This window comes from Lepidochelys kempii, chromosome 2 (assembly GCF_965140285.1).
Source record: "Lepidochelys kempii isolate rLepKem1 chromosome 2, rLepKem1.hap1, whole genome shotgun sequence".
Classification (NCBI taxonomy): Eukaryota; Metazoa; Chordata; order Testudines; family Cheloniidae; genus Lepidochelys; species Lepidochelys kempii.
Genome location: NC_136381.1, coordinates 134,393,629 through 134,417,732, shown reverse-complemented (window position 1 = coordinate 134,417,732; position 24,104 = coordinate 134,393,629). Strand labels below are relative to the sequence as shown.

General features: G+C 42.9%; 1 protein-coding gene and 1 long non-coding RNA gene across 7 annotated transcripts in view; one reads left to right on the top strand and one right to left on the bottom strand.

Moving 5' to 3' along the window:
• Positions 1-8,653: 8,653 nt before the first annotated feature.
• Positions 8,654-15,797, bottom strand: LOC144930216 (uncharacterized). Its single transcript, XR_013635357.1, has 3 exons — positions 15,019-15,797; positions 14,505-14,735; positions 8,654-11,110 (listed from the first exon to the last, which is right to left on the bottom strand). It is a non-coding gene; the product is annotated as an uncharacterized LOC144930216 (long non-coding RNA).
• A 55-nt stretch (positions 15,798-15,852) lies between these two features.
• The window catches only part of BASP1 (brain abundant membrane attached signal protein 1), a 72,427-nt gene continuing 64,175 nt past the window's right edge, over positions 15,853-24,104 (top strand). For 2 of the 6 annotated variants that reach the window (XM_073332284.2, XM_073332283.2), the window contains exon 1: positions 15,868-16,073. The gene's annotated coding sequence lies outside the window, so the exon portion shown is untranslated. Of the gene's footprint in view, positions 16,074-17,163; positions 17,294-24,104 lie in introns of all 6 variants that reach the window. The other 4 variants (XM_073332285.2, XR_012157372.2, XM_073332281.2 and 1 more) reach the window with 4 other exon arrangements.

The following is a 24,104-nucleotide window of genomic DNA, read 5'->3' as shown; positions in this document are numbered from 1 at the left end:
AATAAACATCTCAAACAAAATGGGGTAACATTTCAAAGCAGGGCTCAGGAGCCAGACAGCATGTCTCCCTATAACACAGACGAGAGTCCTGTGGCTAAATCCTTGGTGCACCACTGTGGGAATGTATCCTACTTCATGGGAGATAGCAAATTAACTTGTATGCAACCACACCTTAATGACCAATGTCCCTGTTGAAACTCAAGTCTCCCAGTTTTGAAGGTCAATAGAAGACCGCTATCTTCCGTGACCATTGTGCTATATACTCTTCAGAATCTTCTGCCAACATTTTCATTTAACAGAAGTGTCTCATAACTGTTGACTGTGAATTTGCCAAATGAGAATTCCATTACCACATGGGAGCAATCTATATTACAGAATAATGTATTTTCTTGACACGGTTTAATGGTTATAGCTGAGGACTGACAGTCAGCATTGTCTGCTTTGCCAGCTTCTATGTGACTTTGGGTGAGTCACGTATGCCCAAATTTTAAAATCTCTCCTTCAGTTTTATATGCCTTCCTTTTTGGGTGGCTAGCTTAATTTGATTCCTAGGGTTCAATTCCCAGCTGTGCCATGCTCATGCTTTAATCCATGGCCACCTGGGGTTTGAACAAGACCCTGATGCAAGATAGACAAGCCACAGAGCTGTTCTAATTTATGCTGGTTAGACCTTTTCTTTAGGGACCATTCCACTGGCCAGAGATCAGCAAAACACATCATACTCCAGTTGCAGCCCTACTGGCCTTTTTCATCCCATCTTCCCTGTCCTCAAGCCACCTCCAAAGCACCCTGAGTCAAGGGGTGGTGTAGGGAGAGGGTGATGTAAAGTGGCCATATTAGGGGAACAGTTAGCTGACCCTTTAGGGCAGTTTTAATAGTGCAAAATGACCATTCAGAGAACTGAGGTTCAGGGCTCTAGGGCTTGGTTCTTCAGTGCCTTGTACCTTATTTAGTCACTCACATCTGTTCAAAATGCAGTCAAATCAGAATTTTCTACTCCCTTCAGTGGTAGTATTTTACATTAGTTTTACACTCAGTCTACACAAGTGGAAATGACCATCCGAGATGCAAATGGAGAGAATCACGGTCCTGGGGATCTTATTCCCAAATCCTTTCTGCATAGTACCTCTGGGGTGAAGTCATGGCCCTACTGAGGTCAATGGGAGTTTTGCTTGTGGTGTCAATGGGGCCAGGATTTCACCCTAGATATCTTAAAGGCAGACACTACAAAATGGAGGCACCCAAATTAGAGGTCACTTTTTCAAAAACTGATCTCAGTAGCATGTAAATTATACTTGGTAGCTTTTATTATTAATACAGAACAGGTCATGCTGTCCACAAGGTAGCTATACAGGAAGGTCTTGATCCAACTCTCTTTGAAGTCTACATGTGCAAAATCCACATTAAGAAAACAACATCAGTTTTAACAGGATTTTGGATTATGGTTCAAATCTCATTAATATTACATTGAGAGTACAGGTGTTCCAGTTGGGGACTTTACTTTCTAGATAGGCAGGATGGTCCAGTGGTTCAGGCCCTAACCTAGGACTTAAAGAACAAGGATTTAAGTCCCTTCTCTACCACAGGTTTCCTATGTGACTTTGGACAAGTCATTTAGGCTTACATCTTCAAAGGTATTTACTCTCCTATCTTTGATTGAAATAAATTGAATCTAGGATCCTAAATATCTTTGAGCCTCTAGGCCTGAGTCTGCCTGCCTCAGTTCTCCATGTGTAAAAAGGGGATAATAGAACTTCCCTAGTTTACAGAGGTGGTATAAGGACAAATACATTAGAGATTGTGAGGTGTTCAGATGATGGGGGCCATATAAATACTTAAAGTAGATAGTAGATTTCATCCAATAAATCAATATGGAGCTGTGCCACGGAAATTCTTGGGACTGTTGCCACTGACTTTAGTGGATGCAGGATCAGGTCATGTATAATGTGGGGTTAGGATTATGATCAACATCAGGACATGATCATTCTTTAACTCTTGGCTGGAAGGAACTTTGTTGACAAAATGCCAAAGGCTGAAGCCCTTATTCAGTTCTTCCTCAGGCAAAGGGTCCAATAAAGACAAAACTAAGTGAAAATGGAACCAGGACTTCAGGAACTAGCCTAAATATTGGCAGTGGAGAAGCTGCCCACCATAAGAGCCAATTAACTGACAGGTGTTCAAAATGCGTGGACATATCGTTGTCTTTTTTCCAAACATGCAGAAGGAAGTTCTCTTGCTGTTCAGAAATGAAGAATAATGTGGTCTTCTCTAAATATGCTAAATAAATATACTGCAACTTTTATGAATTTTGCAAGTCCAAAAGGATTTGGTTAGTCATTTTTTTCCTGTTGCTGTTTGTTTTACCATGTACTATGGACTAAATAACTACATAGAAGCATAATATATTCAGAAATACCACAGCATCTTGGGATCTAGATGTCAGCCACCACAATGTTCAAGGGTGTTTTGGATCCACATTTTTTGTTCATACCACTCACTCCATTATTTGGATCAGAATTTGGCTTTGTATTCAGAAGTGTTCCGATATGGAAGTTTGGTTCGGGCCCATCATCCAATTAGGTGTTCTGGATTGTTTCTGCATGTGATGAATTGCAGTCATTTTTGTATACCTGAACATAACCCAACTTATGCAGTTTTAGGATTTGTATTTATCCTCCACACTACTCCACAATAAGCTTTTGAAAATAAAAAGAAAACCAGACCCAAAATATATTGACCCTTAAAAAATGTGTAAGCATGCGTACACGCCTGGGGCATGAAAAATCTAGTCCCCTGAATACAGATTGCACTTTCAAATATAACAACATTGCTAGTAAATTGTAATAATTAGCCTACCATTATGAATAGGGGCTCTGTTTTCCAGGGTTTATTCATTTCATTTCAGGGGAGCTTATTTTTTAGCAATTTTTGAGTTTTATGTAGAGGTCCAAAAATCAGAGTTTTTCAGGGCTTTATCTTTGTATATGCTATAATGAGTAATCTCTTTGTAATATTTCCCAGTGTGCTCTAACATAGTACTGTTTCAAATGTTAAAAGACACTAGGGAACCTTTAGTGTACACCAACAGGGTCTACATAGATCAATTAATGCACAACACATTAATGCCCTTTAGAAATCACACCCCCAGCATTTCTGCAGTGTGTAGACTATCCCTTAGATACAACTAACTATTTCTTGTGTTTATTGGTAGGGCCCTACCAAATTCACAACCATGAAAAACGTAACATGGACCATGAAATCTGGTCTCCCCCATGAAATCTGTATAGTATCAGATAAAAGCACAGAAAAGACCAGATTTCATGGGGGAGACCAGCACTTCTCAAATTGGGGGCCCTGACCGAAAAGGGAGTTGCAGAGGACGGGATCATGGTTTTGCCACCCTTACTTCTGCGCTGCTTTCAGAGCTGGGCGGCCAGAGAGTGGCGGCTGTTGGCCAGCTCTGAAGGCATGCCCCGCCAGCAGCAGTCCAGAAATAAGGATGGCAATATCATTCCCTGCCATCCTTACTTCTGCGCTGCTGCTGGCAGCAGCTCTGCCTTCAGAGCTTGGATCCTGGCCAGCAGCCGCCTCTCCCCAGCTGCCCAGTTCTGAAGGCAGCACGTCTGCCAGCAGCAGTGCACAAGTAAGGGTCGTGGTATCGCAACCCCCCCTACAATAACATTGTTACCCCCCCCATTCCTTTTTGGGTCAGGACCCCTAAAATTACAAAACTGTGAATTTTAAGATTTAAATAGCTGAAATCATGAAATTAATGATTTTAAAAATCCTATGACTGTGAAATTGACCAAAATGGACAGTGCATTTGGTAGGCTCCTATTTATTGGATAAACACTGATTTAATTACTCTTTTTTTGTTTTGGGGTGTTTTATTGGTTTTTATTGGTTAAAACCAAAAATCAGAATTCCAGAGTATGAATCATTGTGCTGATTTCCTCCCTAGGTGCATGTATGGTATATCCTTGTTTTCCCCCTTGGGTACTGAATTCTACAAAAATCAGATCTTTTGAATCACTTAGGCCTACAAACACTGCCCTTGCTTAACTCTATGCGTGTGAACAGGTACGTTGATTTCAGCAGGACTGCTCATGTGCATGAAGTAAAGCATGAGCATAAGTGTTTGCAAATTCAGGGCCTTGATGCTATATAGGGACTATGAAAGGCCCATAGAACAGTGGAACAAATGTGGTTCCACTGGGCTATGGATAGGGTTACCAGGTGTCCAATTTTTGACCGGAAAGTCAGTTGAAAAGGGAACCTGTCAGTGTCCAGTCAAACATACTGACCTGACACCAGAAGTCTGGTTACCAAGGGTGGAGAGAGGCACTGGGTCATCAAACCATGCCAGCCCCTGCTCAGCTGGGGCCAACTCCTACCTGCATCTCATGGGCAGGCAGACAGCAGGCTTCACATCAGGCTGCATCTCCCATCCCAGCCCTGGAGCAGAGGGATCCCAGCTGGAGGGAGGGGAAAAGGAGGTGGAAAGGATCCAGTGAGGAGGAAGGCCGGGGAGAGGAGCAAGTGACGGGGGAAGGGGGAGGAGTGAGTGGGTGCGGGGCTTAAAGGGAAGAGGTGGGGCAGAGGGTGGGGTGTGGGGGAAGAGGTGGAGCAGGGGAGGTCCAGTTTTCAGAAAGTAGAAAGTAGGCAACCCTAGATATGGACCTGAATCTAGAGAGGCCACATCACTGAACATGGCAGTCTCCTGAATGGCACAAAGCCAATCACTCTGGAAGAGCAGTCCACGGGAGCACAGAAGGAGGGGTGGGGAAGAAAGGGGATGGGGCCCAGGCCCAGGCACTGTGGGTACACACTGGGGCATGGTCGTTTGCTCCACAAACTGTGGATCTATTGGCCTACAAAGATATGTAGAGGGGCAGTAGCAGCAGCTTATGGGTGTTCTTCCTGTCCACACTATGCAGTAGTAACCACAGGGTGTCCACTACAGCAGACTGGGGCTGAGGGTTGCCTTCTTCAGTCCCAAGTACATGTGTGACCTAAGTGGCTCACACATTCAGGTTGTGTGCTCTTTTTCAGAATTTGGGCTTTAGCCGTACTGGAACAAGGATACTTGTATATGTAAACATTCTGCTTCCAGGAATGGAGCAGGCAAATAGGGCCAGTCCCTGCAGACTTTTCTGATGTTATTTTAATAAAAATCACATACTCCTTCCTCTGGCCTGTCAATCAGTCATCGAGTGTTTGTGTAATAAAGTGGAGAGATTTATGATGGAATTACTTAGATGTCAGATACCACTCATGGGTGTGATATAAGAACCTAAATAGAATGGAATTTTGTGTATATATATATATATATATATATATATATATATATATATATTGGAATAGTGCCCAAAATGTGCTTAGCACTTACAAACATATAGAAAGGCAAAGGCCCATATCTTCAAAGGTATTAAAGCTCTTAACTTCCATTGAAGCTTGGAGCCTAAATACCCTTGAGGATCTTGGCCAAAGAACTTTTCACAGGAATTTGCAGGCAACACTCTTATAAAATCACATTGTGCTATGAGCTGTGTTGCTGTTATGCTAAGGCTGAGCCCCACTGCTTTACGAACAAGCCCCAGTAATGACTAAAAAATACAAAATGTGTCAGATACAAAGCTTTCAAAAATACCTCCCCCATACTTTAAGCTTTGTGGGCCCACACTCATCAGTGTCCTGAATGTGGGGTAGTTAGGTATACTTGTGCAAAGTAGGTGTACATGGAATCAGATTAGAATAGGGTTTTCCTCCCAGTCCAATTTTGCACTGGTGTAAATGACTGCATGAAGTGCAGGTCAACAGTGAATTGGACTTTTAATGCATTTTAAAATCCTCTTCATAAAATGGAGTGGCAGACTACTAGCAGTGGTGCATTGACCTTTGAAATCCCAACAGCAGTGCAGTGTTGATCATCATATGGAAAAGGAAAAATGGTCATCATTACTTAAGGAAATCTCAGCATGAGTGAAAATGGTACGAGAATTGACTACCTTTCCTTAGGTGAAGCAAGAAGTAAAGGCTTCTGCCTGAAGCATATGATGAACTGAAAGCACCCCCTTGTGGCCAATTCGTGGAAATGCCTTTGCAAGTTGCTCAGAATGAAGGATCTTCCAGATGCCAGGCCGCTGAGGCAGATGGTGCCGTCGGAATTGACAGATGCACAGTTTTGGCTTGGAACGGTGATGGGCTGCTTCTTTTTTAGTTTTTATTTCTGATCACCCATAATCTAATCGGAAGGGGAACGATTTTTTTCTCTTGCCACGCTACCCTCTTTCCAACATCTGGAAGAACGGCCACTGGACATTCGTTCATCTCTTTGTTTTTGCTGACCTCTGCCAGGCATTTCTGCTCTTTCCCCACAAAGTGAAACTGAGGAGTAAAAGGGAAGAAACCGTCACTGTTTGCAAGCCCCTGCCACTGATTGCCAGTACTGATCAAAGACATGAGGAGACATTCACTAAAGAGGAGAGGAAAGAAAAATATTACTGGAGAGGCAGGAAATAGGCATACGGGGGTGTGGAGGAGACCTCAGGGGACTTCAGTGTGGATGAAGATGGGTGATAAGGGGTCTCATGAGGAACTGGCATGTGCTGCAATTCAAGGGGGGTGAGAGCAGAGGAAGGGCTCTGCCTGGAAGCGTTTACAGCCTAAGTATAAAATCAGAAACATAAAGTGGCTATGGTGAGAAGGGGGAGCACAAGGTAACAAGGAGTTGGGTTTGTTCTCCAAAGGAGGAGCTGAAGATATAAAGGGGATGATGAATCCTGGAGGGAAGAGTTGAGGGGTTTGGAGTAAGTATGGGACTGCTGGACTGGGGTAGTGACCAGGGCGTATAGGTTGGGGGAATGGGAGTGGGAAAGGACTGGCAAAGAGGATTGGGGGATTGCATTGTGGCTGGGCTGGTGGGGGTTGGCTGGGGAGGACAGCTGCAAATTGGGTAGGGTGTTTTGTAGAGGGAGGGGCCTTGGGCAGCGGGGCAAATAGTGGACTGATGGGAAAGGATTTAGGAAAGGCCAGTGAGCTGCTGTATGAGAGATGGGCAGCAGAGTCAGAGCTCCCTTTCCTATTACAGGGCCTGCTATCCACCCTCACCCAGACATCTGTACCTCCTAGCACTGCTGTTCGTCTGTTTCAGGTAAGCTTGCTCATCAGTGGTTCCTCAGCATGCAAGCTCCAGGAAGCGTGTGCTGCAGACTAAGGCTGCACTCTCTCCCAATTATGGTTAGGCAACAGCTGTATTTTCTTGGCATCTTCTTAAAGCTCCCAGGGGGCATTAAGCTGCCGCCAGTGGCTTTTCAATGTAACTGAAAACAAACCATGTAGCCTAAGGCTTCCCTAGCACTTCTCCTGCTGACCCCTGCCTGTCCCTCCACACTTCCATTACTTGCAAGTCGAGTGTATGTGTGTGTAAACTACAGCACCTTTGCAGATTAGGCTGTAGCAAAGAAAGCGAGTGGGGGCTATGAGCAAAGCAATCCATGCTGTCCCAGCTGTGCTGACTGTCAGAAGTTAGACTGTAGCAGGGTTACGGAAGGGAGAGTGGCCTGCAAGCGTGGGTTTGTGTTTGGTTTGGCCAGGTGTCCTCAATTTGCATATCGTTCTTTAAAGAAGATGGAGTGCTAATTGACAAAGCAAGTGCCTGGCATGCTCTCAGTTATGCCCTCTAGCTAATTAGCTGAGAAAAGTAGCTTTCCCAGGTGTAATAAAGGAAAACAAGTAAAAAACTATCCTGCAAAACCAGTAAAGAGGCAATTATTGGCTCTGCCAGGCCTCTCCTTGGTTTGTCATGCTCCCCCCCCAGCAGTATACTCAGCACACGTTAGTCTTTAATTTTCCAGGTGTGTTAGCTTCCATTTCCCTCGCTCTCCCTGCCCATTTCCCCCAAGGTTATTCAATTGTGATTATTCAACCTATGAGATACCATCTTGTCCTCCAACCCGTCATTGTGTCTGCTTCTATTATGAATAGGGCCCTATTCAGAGCTGGACTCTGAAGGCAGCACAGCCACAGAGCTTCCTGTAGCTGGGGGAGGTACCCAGAGGTGGGTATGATCTCCCTGCATGAAGAGCAGCCATGCAGGGGAAGTGGAAGTCCCATCCCTCCCCAGCCAGGAAGACTAGCAGCTGGAACCTGGTGAACGGTAGGAACCCCCAGCTGGAGTGCCTCCAGCTCTGCCCTACCAATAGCTAGACTTCATGGGAGAGGTCTGATTTCATGGTCTGTGACATGTTTTTCACAGCCATCCGTGAATTTGGTAGGGCTCTAATTTTGAAGTACAGGAGGGAGGAACAAATCCCTAAAGTTCTTTAGTCTTTGTCCCCCCCACTCCCTTTGTGCGGTGGGTGTACTGCTGTAAGACTATACTAGATTCCCTACGACCGTGTTACATTATGTCACTCTCTGCATTATCTGATTGTCTGAGTGCATCACACAAAATGAGCACTGTTCTTTGTCAGCAACTCTTGAGAGACCTGATAAACTCACTACACCCAACACATTGCTTTCATAGTATTTATCCAAAGAGGGTCAAGTGAGGTATCTAATAAAAGCTTATGTCAGACTGATCCTCATAATTATTGTGAGATGTATGCACAGATGATACATAAGGAGTAATATGTAGGTACTGATGATAGGTTTAGAAACTGTCCCCCAAGCAGAGCTGGCAAACAGGTTTCTTTCAGGCAGGAGATAAGATGTATATCTCTGTCTGGTTGTAAGTCAATACAATGGAAGCTTCCCTCCAACAGGGAAGAGTTCACCAAAGAACAAACAACAGGAAAGCATTTCAAAGGTTTACTGAACTATAATTGGGAGACAAGTAAGACAAAGGGGAAACCCTTTGAAGGGTGTGGGGTGTTCCGTTCATGGAAGTTTGGATCCTAACTTTGACTGGAAATCAACAGCTTTTTCAAGGACTGAATCCTTGGCAGAAAATCTCCTTTATTAATTAGGAAACATAATCCTTGTTAAGTGTAGGGCTAGGATTGCATTATAAGTTTTGTTTTATATTTGTAACCATTTCTGTTTCCACTTATTATCTTTACTCGCTGTCTCTTAAAACTTAAACCTTTGATAATAAACTTATGAGTATTCCACTATAAATATATTTCAGTGCTGCAATGTTATAAAAGACCTGACACTGAGTTGTGCCAGACATGTACTGTACACAGTCTCTCTGGGGACAGTTTACCTGGTAATTTCCGTGTGTGTGTGTGTGTGTGTGTGTGTGATGGGCTGGATACTATAGCGGGACACTTTCAGAGGGGTTCAAGGAATGGGGTGCACTTATTGTTAACCTGCAAGGCAAAGTAAGGGCTGGCGGAGTTCTGTGGAGATTGTTTGGATGGCTGACAGACTGCTAGTATCAGGGAGCTAAGTGCAAGCAAGTCCCCCTTTTGCTTAGACAGAGGTAACAAGGTGTCTCACAATTTGGGGAACTCCAAGATAGCATCTCTCCCACTCCTTGTGGGATTCTGAATTCAGATTGAAGAAAAGAACATCACTGACCTTCTGTGAGCCTAAATAGAGCTTCCAAACTCGAAGCTCAGGGCACCCTCTAGAGGTCGCAGCTGATAAACTTACAAATGTTTAACGATAGTGGGTTGATTAAAAATTAAAAGCCAGTGTTGGATGATTTACATAATAAACCCAATAAAACTTGATTACATGAGTTGTACTGGGAGAACCAGTAGCACAATAGGGGGGAGGGATAGCTCAGTGGCTTGAGCATTGGCCTGCTAAACCCAGAGTTGTGAGCTCAATCCTTGAGGGGGCCATTTAGGGATCTGGGGCAAACATTGGGGACTGGTCCTGCTTTGAGCAGGGGGTTGGACTAGATGACCTCCTGAGGTCCCTTCCAACTCTGATATTCTATGAATAGGGAGCCATATAACAGGCAGTTCCTTTGAAAAGGGAGGTTTGGACAATCACAATTTTACTGTATTAAATCATATGCCTTGCAACTATAGTGATATCCTGAAGTGAACACTTAAACATGTTCTGTGAATAGAGCAACCTTGCAGTAAGAAACAAGGGATTTAAGAGAAATTGACATCCATTTTCAGTTTAAGCTCCTCTGAGAATGTCATTCTTATTTGGGGTATGCACTGTAGTTGTAGCCCTGTCAGTCCCAGGATATTAGAGACAAGGTTGGGCAGGTAATATATTTTTATTGGACCAACTTCTGTTGAACTCCATGTGGCTTGAAAGCTTGTCTCTCTCACCGACAGAAGTGGTTCAATAAAAGATATTACCTCATTCTTATTTGGAGTATTCATGGTTTCTGCTCTCTTCTGGAGCACTCTGATATTGAACACTCCCTCCTATGTGTTCCTAGTTCCTATGATACAGACTGCCTTTTTCTTTTAAAAGAAAATGGCATGTGTAGACAATAGTGCACATTGACATTTATGAAGTCCTCAGGAAACACAACCATTTGTTAAAATTCTGAAGTTCATAAAGAGTGTATTCTTATGAACTGTAGTATCTCTTCAAGCCTGGAAAAAATATCGAGCTTACTTTGTCAGTGTGCTCTAAGACTGTAACAGTCACTACTGCTATGTAAGGCATCTGTCTTCTCTTTAAATGGTATGATTTTGTAAATAATGAATGCTATTGAATTATACTTGTTGGCCAGCATATCATGTTTCACAATGCACCTGTTGTTTATTCATGAGAATTTTTTGCAAGCATATGAGAACCTGAAACCAAAATTGATTAAGGACTGGCTGCTCACTGGATTTAATTATCCCAGGTGAAAAGTAAAGAACATCACTTTGTGAAACATAGGCCAAATGCATGTTTTGTAACTCCTTGAATAACCTAGATTCTCTTCTGAGTTAGGTAACTTGTTTGTTTTAATTGAACAATGCCTGCCTTAAGCATACAATTTATGAATCTAGCAATGGATGTAGGTTTCACATGGTGCAGAGGTGAAAGGGACGGCATGATGACTCTTCTCAGGGGAGGTTGGATCACAACAAAACCATGTTTCTCCCGTCCTTTTTTAAAAAAAGGTAACTTCTCTGTTGTCACTGCCATTAGTCATTTCCTCTTTATGTGCTCTTTTAACCAGCTTGCTCAGTAAAATACACTGGGGAGAAGGAGAGAGAGAAATAAAGATTTGAATACTAACAACTCTGGAGAAATTGCTTCTATGTAATATACCAGTTAAAGCATATTACCCCCCAAATGGCATCCATCTGACTTGGAAAATGGATCCCCTTGCCAATAACTCACAACACAAGTTTGACACCATATCAAGTAAGAGAGTTTAAATTTGATACCTTTTATGACTGATGAGAAATTTTCTTAAAGAACTTTTTCCTTAAATCCCTCTCTAAAGACCCAGGGCTTGCAGAGGAAATTACACAAATTGTAACGTAAGAATCTGGAGTTCTAGTTCAAAATTCAGTATTTTGCTTTTTCTCCATATTTATAGTATCTCAGGCTATTTATTAATAACTGTAAGGTCATCACCCTGCTGATGTTGAGAGGTCCATGAATTTGACATGACTCTGGCCAGTTTAACACATTTTAGGGTAGGGTGACCAGATAGCAAGTGTGAAAAATCAGGATGGTGGTGGAGGGTAATAAGTGCTTATATAAGACAAAGCCCCGAATATTGGGATTGTCCCTATAAAATCAGGACATCTGCTCACCCTATTTTAGAGTAAAATCACTCCTCTTTGGCTAAACAGACTGCACAGGTTTGTTAATGCATTTGCCTATGATACAGGAAAGAGATTTCGGTGTGTAGGGCCATTGTGTGAGTGTGTGAGAGAGATACAGTACTTGCAATGTAAATATCAGTTACATACATATCTGCACTAGAACCCCTATAATAAGTTACTTCATTTCAGACTTCCATTTTCTCCTCTGTTCAGTATGCCTTTAGGAGGAATAGTTTGAAGTACTATGCATATTTACCTCATAACTCCATTTTCCTTTGGTGTATACATGGTCAAATCCTGTTAACCCTAAAGATCATGAGTAGATTCAGGGTCATATACGTGAATGTGCAGGCATGTAAGAACTAGTGGTGCTCTGATTTGGTGAAGGCAGGAGTCCCACCTACCAACCTTCAAATCAGTCTGTTCAGAAGTTATGTACTCCTGTGGACATGGTATTTATCCTATTGAAAAATAACGTGTAGAAACACACACACACACACACATACGTGTAATGTCTGTGAGCCTGATTCTCCTCTGCCTTGCTTCTTGCATAATCATTTATGCCTGTGCAAAGCCAATGTAAATTGCTACCACCATTCTGAGTGGACTACTCTGATTTGGCACTCTGCACAAGTATAACCGATGAGACAAAATGGAGGGCAAAGGGGAATTGAACCCTATGTTTTTGCCCATATATATATATATATAGATGAGTGTAAATGATGTGCAAGGATTGTAGCAAGGCACTGCAATTCTTCCTCAGTCTCCCCACTTTACTTTTTCTGATCTCCATGTGAATAAGCATATCTGATCAAACATCTCTTATGAAACCCTGAGGGCCAAATCTCTTTCAGAAGAGGCTGTTTGAGTATTTTTCGTTCTGTAATTTTCTCACTAAAACTAAGCAGTTCACTTTTGTTTCCCTGTCCATCTAATACATACTCCCTCCCCACCCCACTTCAACATCAGATTTCTGCACACAGCATGTCCAAAACAGGTGCAGCAGCAAGGTAACTGATGCAAGCTTGTTTAATGTCACTCTTGCCTGGTGTGCTTCCAGAATCTCAGCAGGGCAATAATGGTGAAACTGATCAGGCTCAAGTCAGTCGCACTCTGGTTCAGGTGCCACAGGTGTGTGAGCACTAGCAACAGTGGCCCTATACACCCAAAAGTGGACACCTCAAAATGTTTGAGAGTGGAGAAAAGCAACATTGGGCCCTTGCAATTGGGCACCAAATTCAACCATGCTGTCTCACTCTCTTTCTTGACAAATTCTGCTGGGCATTAGGAGAATATTAGTCTGCTTTGTCAACATAACCGTTCCTGCAGTGTCATTGTACCTAACTCCAACCTAACTTATATTGGAACGGCTGCTTTAACTTGGTGGAAAATCCCTTCTCATTTTGAAACATGATCCTAAATTTCAGCTCTTGTTACCAATTAACCAGCCTCCCTTAACCAAACAGACTGGTTTCAAGGCTCTGCAGTGAATGGAAATGAATGCAGAAAGGTGTCAAAAAGCCATTTTACATTACAGTATTTTGCCATTTCACCCTACCTAAATTGCAAATGATTGCTTGGTGGAAGACTGTGTGTGTGTGTGTGTGTGTGTGTGAGAGAGAGAGAGTATACTGCAATGCCTTCATACTGTCTGAAAAAGGTTTAAAGGTTAGTAAGAAATCTCCTTAACTGTACACATTGGAAGCTGTCAGAAGACATTTTTACAAGTACTAAATTGTTCTTGGTTTACAGGCTTAAAGATATTAAGGGTGGCATTAGTTAAACACTGATTTATGGTAAGACTTTGAATATCGAGGTTTGTTAAGCTAATAAAACCATTTAATCACTGTATAGGAAGAAGGCAGCATTTTTTATCTTGATAAGAACAGCTACTAGGAAACCACAAGCCCTATTCTTGTGAATTTGCAGCTCTTAATCCCGATGCAGGCTCTCTCTCTAGTTTCTATGGTAACTTGTGGATCTATATTCCAATCACGCCTTCTCTGGGGCTTGCTGTCCCCGACATGAAAGCGAGCCAGCAACACAGTACGTGTGGATTTCTTGACGCTTTCCATTTTTGGAAATGTTCGGGAATGGCATCAACTATTGCATACTGAAAGAGGCAGATTAGCTAGCCTGAAAGGACAAATTTGAAAGCGGAAATTTGCATGTCGCACACAGATCGTTGTATCTGAATTTCTACAAAAACTCTGGCTCGTCGTTACTCCTGAAATATAGACAATATGTTATGCATAATACTCAAGTGCTAGCTATCACGTTAGCTTTGGCTTGTGCTCACTAATTCTCCCAGTCTAGTGTATTTATGTAATTCTTTGTATTACAAATTCGATGCATCCGATGAAGTGAGCTGTAGCTCACGAAAGCTTACGCTCAAATAAATTGGTTAGTCACCAGTACTCCTTTTCTTTTTGTATTACAAAGTATTCATATCAGGAAAATGGGAACTGCATTAGTTTGCTAGCTAGGCGCTCCTCTATAAACAGCGTGGTCTATTGATTTGTGTACGAGGTGTTTGGCGGGGGGCTGTATATACATATAAGTAGAACCCTCTTCCAGACATCTTCCATTCAACTTGACAGTAAACTTATCAGACGTTCCTAATAGCCACAACGTGTACCTCGTGGTTCCCAGAAACAATTCATTTTACTACGTTATAAAACAAGTCCCGCTGTATTAGAGTGCACTAGAAGTAGGTCTCCTTGCATATAAAATCCTATCCCTGCAGCAAACCCGCTAGTTTAGTCTGGTGTACTCAGATATTTTGGTTTGCTCCCTTTCAAAGTTTTGGCATACCTGTCAACTCCACTGCGTGACTATGAAGCAGTCAGTCCCCCAGAGGAGATGCCCCAGCCACGACTTTTAAATTTTGTTCAGTGAAACGGATCCAGATTTACGGTGTCAAGACTCTTCTTCCCTTTCACTAGATCGCAAGATCTACTCATCAACGCTGTAGCTAATCCTATCCTGTTACTTGTATTTACAAACTGTCCTGACCTCTTTTAAGGCGCAGAGGGCGTCAAAGTGCTGCAAATAAAAATATCGGGTAAATAGGGTTGGGTTTTTTTTTTTTGGGTAGCAATTTCACTGATTTGTAGACCCTTAATCAAATAAACAGCTGCGTTAACTGTAAATAAAGTTGTTCCCCCCCCCTCCCCAACTCGGGTCCTGGGGAAACCCGAAGTTCCCAGAAGGCGTGTGGCCTTCGTTTTCGTGGGGGGCTAGGGGGTATGATCCGAGGGCAGGATCGCCCTACGGTCGCTGCAAGCTCTGAACATGACCGGAACTGTGGCGAGGGGTCAGACCTTACAGAAACTTGCGATCTCCGGGCTAGCTCGTCAACTGCGGGAGCGATGGAGTAAAATCCTCTCCGTTCTCTTGAGAAACGAGTGGGCTTTAAAGGCCAGACCTGGTCCTTAGCTTGTTAATGGAATACACGACTGGTTAGAGCTCTCCCCATTTCCCCGGGATGCCCCCTCACACCGGGCTTCTTTACTCTCCTCCAGGAAAGGTGACACTCGAGGCAGGCAGCCCAGCTTGCAACTGAACGGACCCATCGCGGCTCCCAACATCACCATGCAACCTCCCGCGAAGGCTTGCCGAGCTGCGCCTAACTTTAGGAGTCCGCTGATCGGCGTGTGCCCCTGCGAGCTGCTGGCCGGTCTGCCGCACAAGCGCAGGGTGGAAGGCTCTTTTGTTGATGTCTCCAAGATGTAAATCCTGTGTTGGAAGTGGCGTGGGAGCTGCTGCTGCTGCTGGAAAGGAACAGCTTCGCCTCCTCGCAAAGGGCACCTGCCTCCCACCTTTTCTCTCTCTCTCTCTCGAGAGGGAGACGGGCTGTTAGAGATGTCTTTGGGCAGGAGGAATGGTTCCTCGGATCCAGACAACCCACCGCCGGGATCCTTTCTGGGATCCTATAATTTTACACGAAAAAGAGGGTTATGCACCTTCCCAACAAATCCTCCTCTAGCGTGCAAGCCTATATTTAAAACCTTGGGTCAGTGCGCCCCCTACGCGTGAGCGTGGGCAAGCACCTCGCCTGCCTACGAGCTTCTTAAATAAATAAATAAATGAGAGTGCGTGTGGCTTTTGAACTGCCCACAGACTGTCACAGAGAGAGAGGGGGGTGGGGTGGGGGGGGGGGGAGAGAGAGAGAGAGAGAGAGAGAAATGCAGAGGCAGCAGCAGTAGCAGCGGCGGCGGCATTGCTCCAACAAGCACTAGTCACTCCAGTCCCAGCAAGCGAGCAGGGGAGAGCCACACACCAACTCAGCCCAAGCCAAGCGGCGCTAGGCTACCTAGGACTCTCCCTGTGACACCAGAGCACACAAACACACACAAGGGGAGAGAGGAAAATATAAAAAAGGTAAGAAGCAGCGTCTCACTTATGCCATTTCCGTGGACGACACCACGAGCTTTGCATTTGATTCTTTTCTGTCTAGATCTGTCTCAAACGTGGGGAAAGGAGTTATTTTTTTAAACCGCTCCAGTGGAGAAAGAATAGCAGATTGGGAGGTGCTTTAACACCCATCTCTTATCAGGCACGCCGTGAAGGGTTCTATTCCTCGAAAGGGAGAGAACGTATGAATTCATGTGAGGCTCAAAAATGGATGAAAATCCAGTCCTTACTTTGAAATGCCTGTTACCACGCTTTGTGGTGTGTGTGTATGTGAGAGAGAGAGGGTGGGGGAACAGGGTGTTTGTAATACTGCGTAATTTTTAGTGGCTTGAATTTTCTCAGGAAGGTTGCTTTAAACAACACCCCTCCAAACCTACTCATGAAATGAAGCACATAGAGAAGAAAATGAATCCATGTTAAGAACATGGAGGGGAGGAGGCGAAGAGACACCATAGCGAGATAACATATAGCTGATACTAGGGCAATGTCCTAGATTTGGAAAGATGGTTTTCTGTTTTACCTGTGGGGCATTTTGGCTTTTGGAATAGGACGAGATAGGGAATGTGTTTGATTAAAATATAAATCTTGACGCAAACCCTCACTAACTGGGAACTAAATCCTTTTAAATGGAAGCTCAGCCAGTTAGCCTATTGTAGCTTTTAACAATGTGATTGTTCTTGATTAGGCACTAAAAGAGCTTGCTTATTGCTTTAACAATCACGGGTGTGCTTGAAAATGACAGCATACGCGGCAACAATTTTAATCCCCAGACTTGTCAATGCTTTATGCAAATTTTTGGAGGTTTAGCAGCGTTAGTTCTGTCTGGGCTGCAGCTAACAAACCAGACGTGTCCCCCGCGCCCAACCCTCCTCTCCTAATGCAGCCTGTATTTCAATAAATGTGCATGAATATGCATCGAATGCTTTCTCTGTACTCCAACAAATCTTTTATTCCCCCCAGTCAAGGCTACATGTCCATGTAATTTTTTTTTGCCTTATTCTCTCTCTCTCTCTCTCTCTCTCTCTCTCTCTCTCTCCATCAACCCTTTATGATGCAGGGAAGGATCACCTCACCTACAATATGTATTTACAATGAGGGACTCTCTCGCAACTAAGTTACAGATGTCTTTATTGTGTTTTTAGGGACTAATACCAACACACACACACACAACAAGTCTACCACATCAGGTGGGTGTGAATAAACCCCATGGTATTGGTTGTCTTTGCTAACAGAGCAATACTGCAGTCAAAATGAATGAAATTGTACTGTAATTACCTATTCCTTTGTCTTTGCCTCACGCATGCGCCAGAGAGCAGGGTGTGGAGAGAGGGACAAGTCAGAAAGATCTCTCCATCATTAATCAAGCTCATATCAGAATCAATGGAACAAAGGCATTCAGAGATGTTGCAATATACACAAGGAAGCCAGGATGTTTGTAGATTTAATCCCCAGGACATTCCTCTCCCACGAGCTCAAATAATGTTTTAAATAGCATAATATTTTGCTAGGAACTTAATTTTTTCTTATTGGAGAATTTAAAGAGGGAATAAATCACACACCCCTCCAATTCCATGTAATTTTTTTTATCCTGGTAACTACGCCATTGTTATACTAAAGAGAATTTTACTGGTTTATTTTTTTAATGGTACTAAACCTATGTTTTCGGTGGGGACAACCTTCTCGCCTCCCAAATTTTGATCGAGAAAAAGTGACCATGAAAAATGAGGTTGCGGGTTTTGCAGAATTAGCTATCCTTGCATTGTAAACCTTCTAGCAAAATGGCCTTTCGAGGTCTGTGCTGCAAATGGGGTAACCCTATTCGGCTGGCCTGTCTCTCCCATTATTCAGTTTCTTGTGGGAACTGCTGTCTGGCCAGCTCGTAGACAAAGGGGTATTATATAGCAACTCTAATGAGGCAGATCCATTTGTGAGTCCTCGTGGCTGAAGACGATTAAGTGGGTTTAATTTATCTACTGCAGTTAAATTCCACGTTAACCATCTTGTTTAAAAAAAAAAAAAAAGAAGAAGAAGAAGAAGCAGCAGCCATGCTGCGGGGGCGGGGGACCCTTGCTGTGACAGATCCTACCAAGACTCCATCAAGAGCGAGACTCTCATGGTTTTTAAGGCCGTCTCCTCAAGCACCTCCCTCTGTTTTACTGAGATTTTTATGAGACATTTTTCTCTCATTCAGATTGTCGCGTCTTGACATCTGATCTGGTATTTCTCTTTCCCGTCTCCTCAGAACACGCTCTGGTCAAGGATGACGATGTAGGCTATGATTGTTTCCTGGTGGAAAACTCTTGGAGGTGGTGCAGATCTTATAGGCTTTGCAAATTACGACTCTTTTAGGCGACGTGTCTCTCCAGCCACAGAGCGAGAGGATCCGTATGATCAGCTTCTGCCAAAACCAGTTCGGTGTAGGCGACCCCCGTCCCCAAGCCGCGGTCATTCACCAAACCCGATCTTGGCTGTGGCTTTTGTTACCTCTCCTCCAATCTCGCTTCTGAGCATTGGCTGGAATGGAAATCTCACATTCCCAGCCCTCTTGTCCCCAGTGGATGGTTACTTCGTACTCTTTTAATACTGCCATTAAGGGCACTGGTGTGTGGGGCGCGGGGGCAGAGGCGCTGGCCATTATCAGAGCCTTTGCATTTGAGGGGAGCCTGTGTACGCCTTGGCGGAGGGACGCATGCCGGACACACTACCTACAGGGCTGGACAGACTTCAGACACGCAGACGATTTTTAAGCACAACTGCTCCCCCCCCCCCCCCCAGCGCCTCCTCCAACAAAAGTCTCGCAGGAGAAGCAGCAGGAGGCTGGGTGCGGGGAGCGGTGTGAGCGAGGCTGCCGCGTCAGCTGCAGAGATGGAGTTTCCAGGAGAAGTACCTCTACCAGCAGCCTCTGTCAATTGGTTCTGGTGCTTAATATAGAGTGGGAGGAGGAGGGAGGAAAATACAATAGTAATAACGAATGAATACAACTGGCTTTCAAAGGAGCTGGGAATAGGGAGGGAGAAAAGGAACAAAGGTTCTTGCATTTCCTGTCGCTCCATGGTTTCCTACAGAACTGGAACTTCCTATCAAGGAGATGCTTGACGTTGTGATCTTCCTCCCTGCTGGATTAGGGAATGAGCAGTGTGTGTATGTTGGGGTGTCGGTTTCAGAGGGAGAATGTTAGCTACATTCCATGGTCTGGGGGAAAAAAAAACAAACACACACCCCACCATGCAGAGAGGGGAAAATCATGGTGGTTCCTTCTCTTGGTGTGCGTTAATGTATAAAACAGCTGATTGTGTAATTCAGAGAATTTGTTAGTACATTGCTGCTGGAACTGCACACCACACAGCATTTTTGTATCTAGCTGAACCCCTGAGAATATCATAATTTAATCCCATTAAAATAAAATCTAGGCTAAAACATGAGACTATTCAGTTCTGTATTTTGTGTGCAGTATTTTTTTTTTTTGTTGCTTTTGCTTGTTTTCCTCGGGGGTTTAAAAGTGTTTTGTTTAGACAAATGTGCCAACAAATAAGTTAAGTGATATGTTATCCCTGTTAACTATTTCTGAAATGAAGCTTTCAGTTTTTATCCTCCCCCACACCTTGAAAATGTAACTCTGAAATTACATAAGGAGCATGCATGCCTTATGAATTTTGAACCTTCCTAAATCTCTATGAAAATATTTGTGTATATCACCTTTAAACATGAAGCTACTGGAATAAATTGTAGTATCCAACTAATGCTTCATGTATTTGTCCTGTCTTCCATTTGTGGATTTTCCCCAAATACAACTAGCCCTGAAATCTTGCAACAGTTCTGCATGCTGGACAACTTTTAGTCTAAAAAGTACTGTTCTGTGACTGTAAAACAACCATTTTTACTGGCCAATTCTTTACTGAAAACACCAGTATTACAAAAACCTTTCCGCAGAACTTCCCCATCTCAATTTATCTTTGTCTTTAGCAAGATTACTTCCGGCTTAGTGGCTAAATCAGCTGATGAAACAGTTATCAACTATTTATATGGTTAAGACTAACATACACTAATCAAATTTGCATTTCATAGGTGCAATGTAGATGTGTAGGATATCTTTTGATCAGTGTAGTTTCATTGCTCTTTGGATGCTGAATCTTTTGACTTATTTAGAATATTTGTTCTTGTATCCAGTCTTATTGCAGATGTATATATGTTTGTATATATTTATAGGCATTAATAAAAATATGCATTAGTAAATTAAATAATATGTGAGAAGTAACATCTAAAAATGAACTGCAGCACCAAATGGCTTAGATTCTTTAATGTACTGGAGACTACTCTGGTAACTGATACAATGATCTTGGCTTTACTGGTCTTATCAGACAAGATTCCTTGAGATGTACAGAATGCTAGTTGCTCAGGTTTATTAGAAACATCAGTGTTCATATTACATAATTAATCAGGAAAGCTATATTTTGAAGAAGAGTTAAGATAGGCTCCTAAATCCATATTCGTTCTTGGGCATCCATTTGGCCTTGGGAAGCTGGATCTTGGTTTAGGTCTCTAGTTACTACTGTAATTTCTGCTATACATTCTAAATCTAAAGGCTAGATCTTAGTTTTCCAAGCAAGAAAATGGCCGTACTAATTGTTCAAATACAAAGAAGTGATGACTACCTAGTTTTTTCAAGGTCGTTCTGTCTTCCCTTCCCTGCACAAAGAAGAGAGAGAGGAGGACCATAAAGGACCAAGACAGTTCCAAAGTGTAGATGTGTTGAAATAGTTTCTTCCTTGACCAGAGTTTAAGAAACAGAATAAGGGGGAGACTCTGACCAGGAATAAGCCAACAAATCAGTGTGAATACGAGTGAGGCAACAACCAGAGAAGTCAAAGAAATAATTCCTGAAAGCATTAAAGCCCTGAAAATAGAAACCATATGCAACATAATGGAAGCTTAATGAATTAGGAAATACTTCCAAGACAAAATATTTAAAATGTTTCTTATGGAGAATGAAAAGAACTTAAGATTCATCTCTACCCTACAGCATTTTAGCATCTTGCTAATCATAACTTTCTGGTTCAAAATAGTGATGCCAACTAAGCATCTTATTTCAAAATGGAGAAATTTGGTTAGTACAAACATGTAGATGTTGGTTTTCTGATGTAAAACTCATAACAATTTTTAAAATGGAAACTGATTATATTTGGAAAATGTGTCTCTATTCATATATTTGTCTAGTAGTGTGATTTGGTAGATTTTGAGAATTGCCCCCTTCCCCCAGGTTCAGCACATCAGTAGATATAATTTTCAATATCTGACATAGTCAGAATTTGCCTGAGAGCAAGATGTGTAGTAATTCCTACCTCAAATATGATTTAATGGACTTTAATTCTTGGGAAACAGTTTTAATAACAAAATCCTTCTGACTTAGATTGGCCTTCTTGTCTAAGTACTGTCTTTTGATCTGTTTGATACGCTGCTCTGTAAAATGGATCTAGCTAGCTTGCATACATATATTATCCAACTTTCTTCTAGGCTGCAGACTGCTGTGTACCCTCACTATAACTGAAAGCCATATGGCACTATCACTTATATGCTACATAGTTTGAACTTTAGGATGGAAACATAAGTGTCACATGGTTTATGTGAGGCTATTCTGCTGATCCTGGGATTTTTCATCTTAGTTGTGTCCACCACATAGGAAGTTGGATATCCTTTTGTAACTAACTCTATGTAATTGTAACTAACTGTATGTGAATTTCTCCTCTAGCTATTCAGAGAACAGCACTCATTTGGTGCTGCATACCATGGGCTCTGGCCAAGGGAGTTTCAATATTAATTAATTATAGGCATAGTCTCAAGGGACTCAGCACTAACACTGAAACTTTTAAATATATAGGATAATCAGATTTTCACCTCCCCTCTTCCCTCATTCTACAGGTATTTCATTACAGAATAATTACTGATAATGTGTTAGAACAACTACTATAGTGACTTTACTTGCTCTGAATAGAAGGTACTATAATGCTCCATTGAAGCATGACTCTCAACTACTGGCAAAAGTCAAGTGGCTACAATATAAATCCTGTAAAGCTTCCTTAACAAGGATTCATTTTAATGGCAAAAACATGTGCCATCAGCACTAAGTGAAAAATAGAAGTTGCCTTATGTGAAAGTAGTAAATTCAGTGACTAATATCCAAGTTACATTTAAGTAAACCGTAAAATACTCAAAGGGAGGACTCTCCTGGTTGCGTAAGGCCTTATACTTTCACAAAAAATTCTAAATTGACAGTTGTAACTCTTCGTTTTATTTAATTGGTGTCTTGATGAAAATGTAGAAATAGGGGCCTGTGTTCAACATTATATGTTGGAATTACTGACCAGTTGAGAATCAAATTAGTGTTCAAATAGCAAGGTGCAATATGTGATCGCCTTCTAGACAAAGCTAAAATGGCTACGGGGCACAGAGGGGAAACAAAACAAATCTACAGACACAACAGACTAACGATAACAGGGCTGCTACAGATCTCTCCTTAGTATCGGACTACTTAGTAAATATGCAGAATGTGATCATCAACTGGGAGGTAGAAGTGCAGAGCATTACGAATGGGTAGCCAGCATGTCAGAGACTGAAACCAAATTGCAGCACCCAGGTCCACCTCGTCTGTCCCAGATACCCAGGAGTGCAAGAGGCATACTTTTTCAAACTCTGAGATATATTAACACTTCCTCAAAGCAGAGAAGTGTATGATTGTGAGAGAAAGCACGATAGTATAAATTGCTACTGAACTGGCAATGGACATTCACCAATGAAGAGAGGACAAAGCCCCATTCACTATTGTTATTAAGGGGTTTACTGGGCAAATGCTTGATATACTGAGGAATTGCCCACAAATACCTCAAAGCAATTTTTTTTGTTTTTGTTTTGTTGACAGGAAAATGTATGCAACTATTGCCAAATGTGTGTGTTAGTTGATTACTGCTGTGAGTGACTTATTTGCTTCATGCTTGTTCTGAGGGGAGCAAAATTACACTGGATAGGGAGGAAGGAGAGAATGTGCAGAGGAGAAAGCAGTCCCTCTGGTATTCTTGCCTTTTCCTAATGTGACTGAGGTAAATGGGGACGACCTAGTTAATAGATGCTCTAACAGTATGGCTCTTGTGCAGACTGAAGCTGGCAGGGTAAGGGCGTCCTACTTAGAGCAGCATCAGTTCTGTGCACGCACTCAGAGTAGGCATGGCCCATGCTGCCACGGCTGGGAATATGTGCCTGGCTGGGGCATGGGCTACAGTTTCCTGTGGATCTCTGCTTTTTCTCTTTTTCTTCATGTCTGCCAGCTTACTGGGACGCATTTTCTGTTTTGCTTCAAAGACTGGAAATAAAGATCCTGTATCTTTATACAGCTACTTAGTCTCTACCATAACCTAAGAGGGAGAATGGAGATGGGAGCATGCTGCTGACCAATCATTTGCAGTGTGCATGCAGTAACTTTGGCCGGGACTGTCCTTTTATGGGTTTCTTCACTACCAATGCTGAAAGGGTGGTGATGTGGTGTAGTGCTGCCTTGTGGCATTCTCTCTTTCCCTGGCACATTGCAGAAGCCCTTCTATGATTCTGCGCAGAAGCTGCTTGACTAGCTTTGTGGAGAGAGGTCTTGGGGCAGTAAAGAGCAGGTCACTGGTCACATTCCATGTTCTCTTTGGACTGGCTAGATTTTGGGGTCAGATTTAATGCAGCTGTTAATAGCATTAACACACTCTGCATCCAGTCCATGGGTTCTACTGAGCACCTTCGGGAGGCCCAGCCAATGGCAGCATGGCACTGCCAAAGCCATGTTGCCGGAATGAAGAGCGTGCAGCTGAGCAGCTTGGAGATACAAGTTATCCATGTAGATGACTTATCTCTATGGATCTGGTATAGTCCTTCCTGTGGATATGAGAGTCTGGGGGGCCTGGTCCCCTTCTCACTCCACATTCCTACCTCCAGAAAGATTTCTTCCATATTAAAGGAGCAATTTAC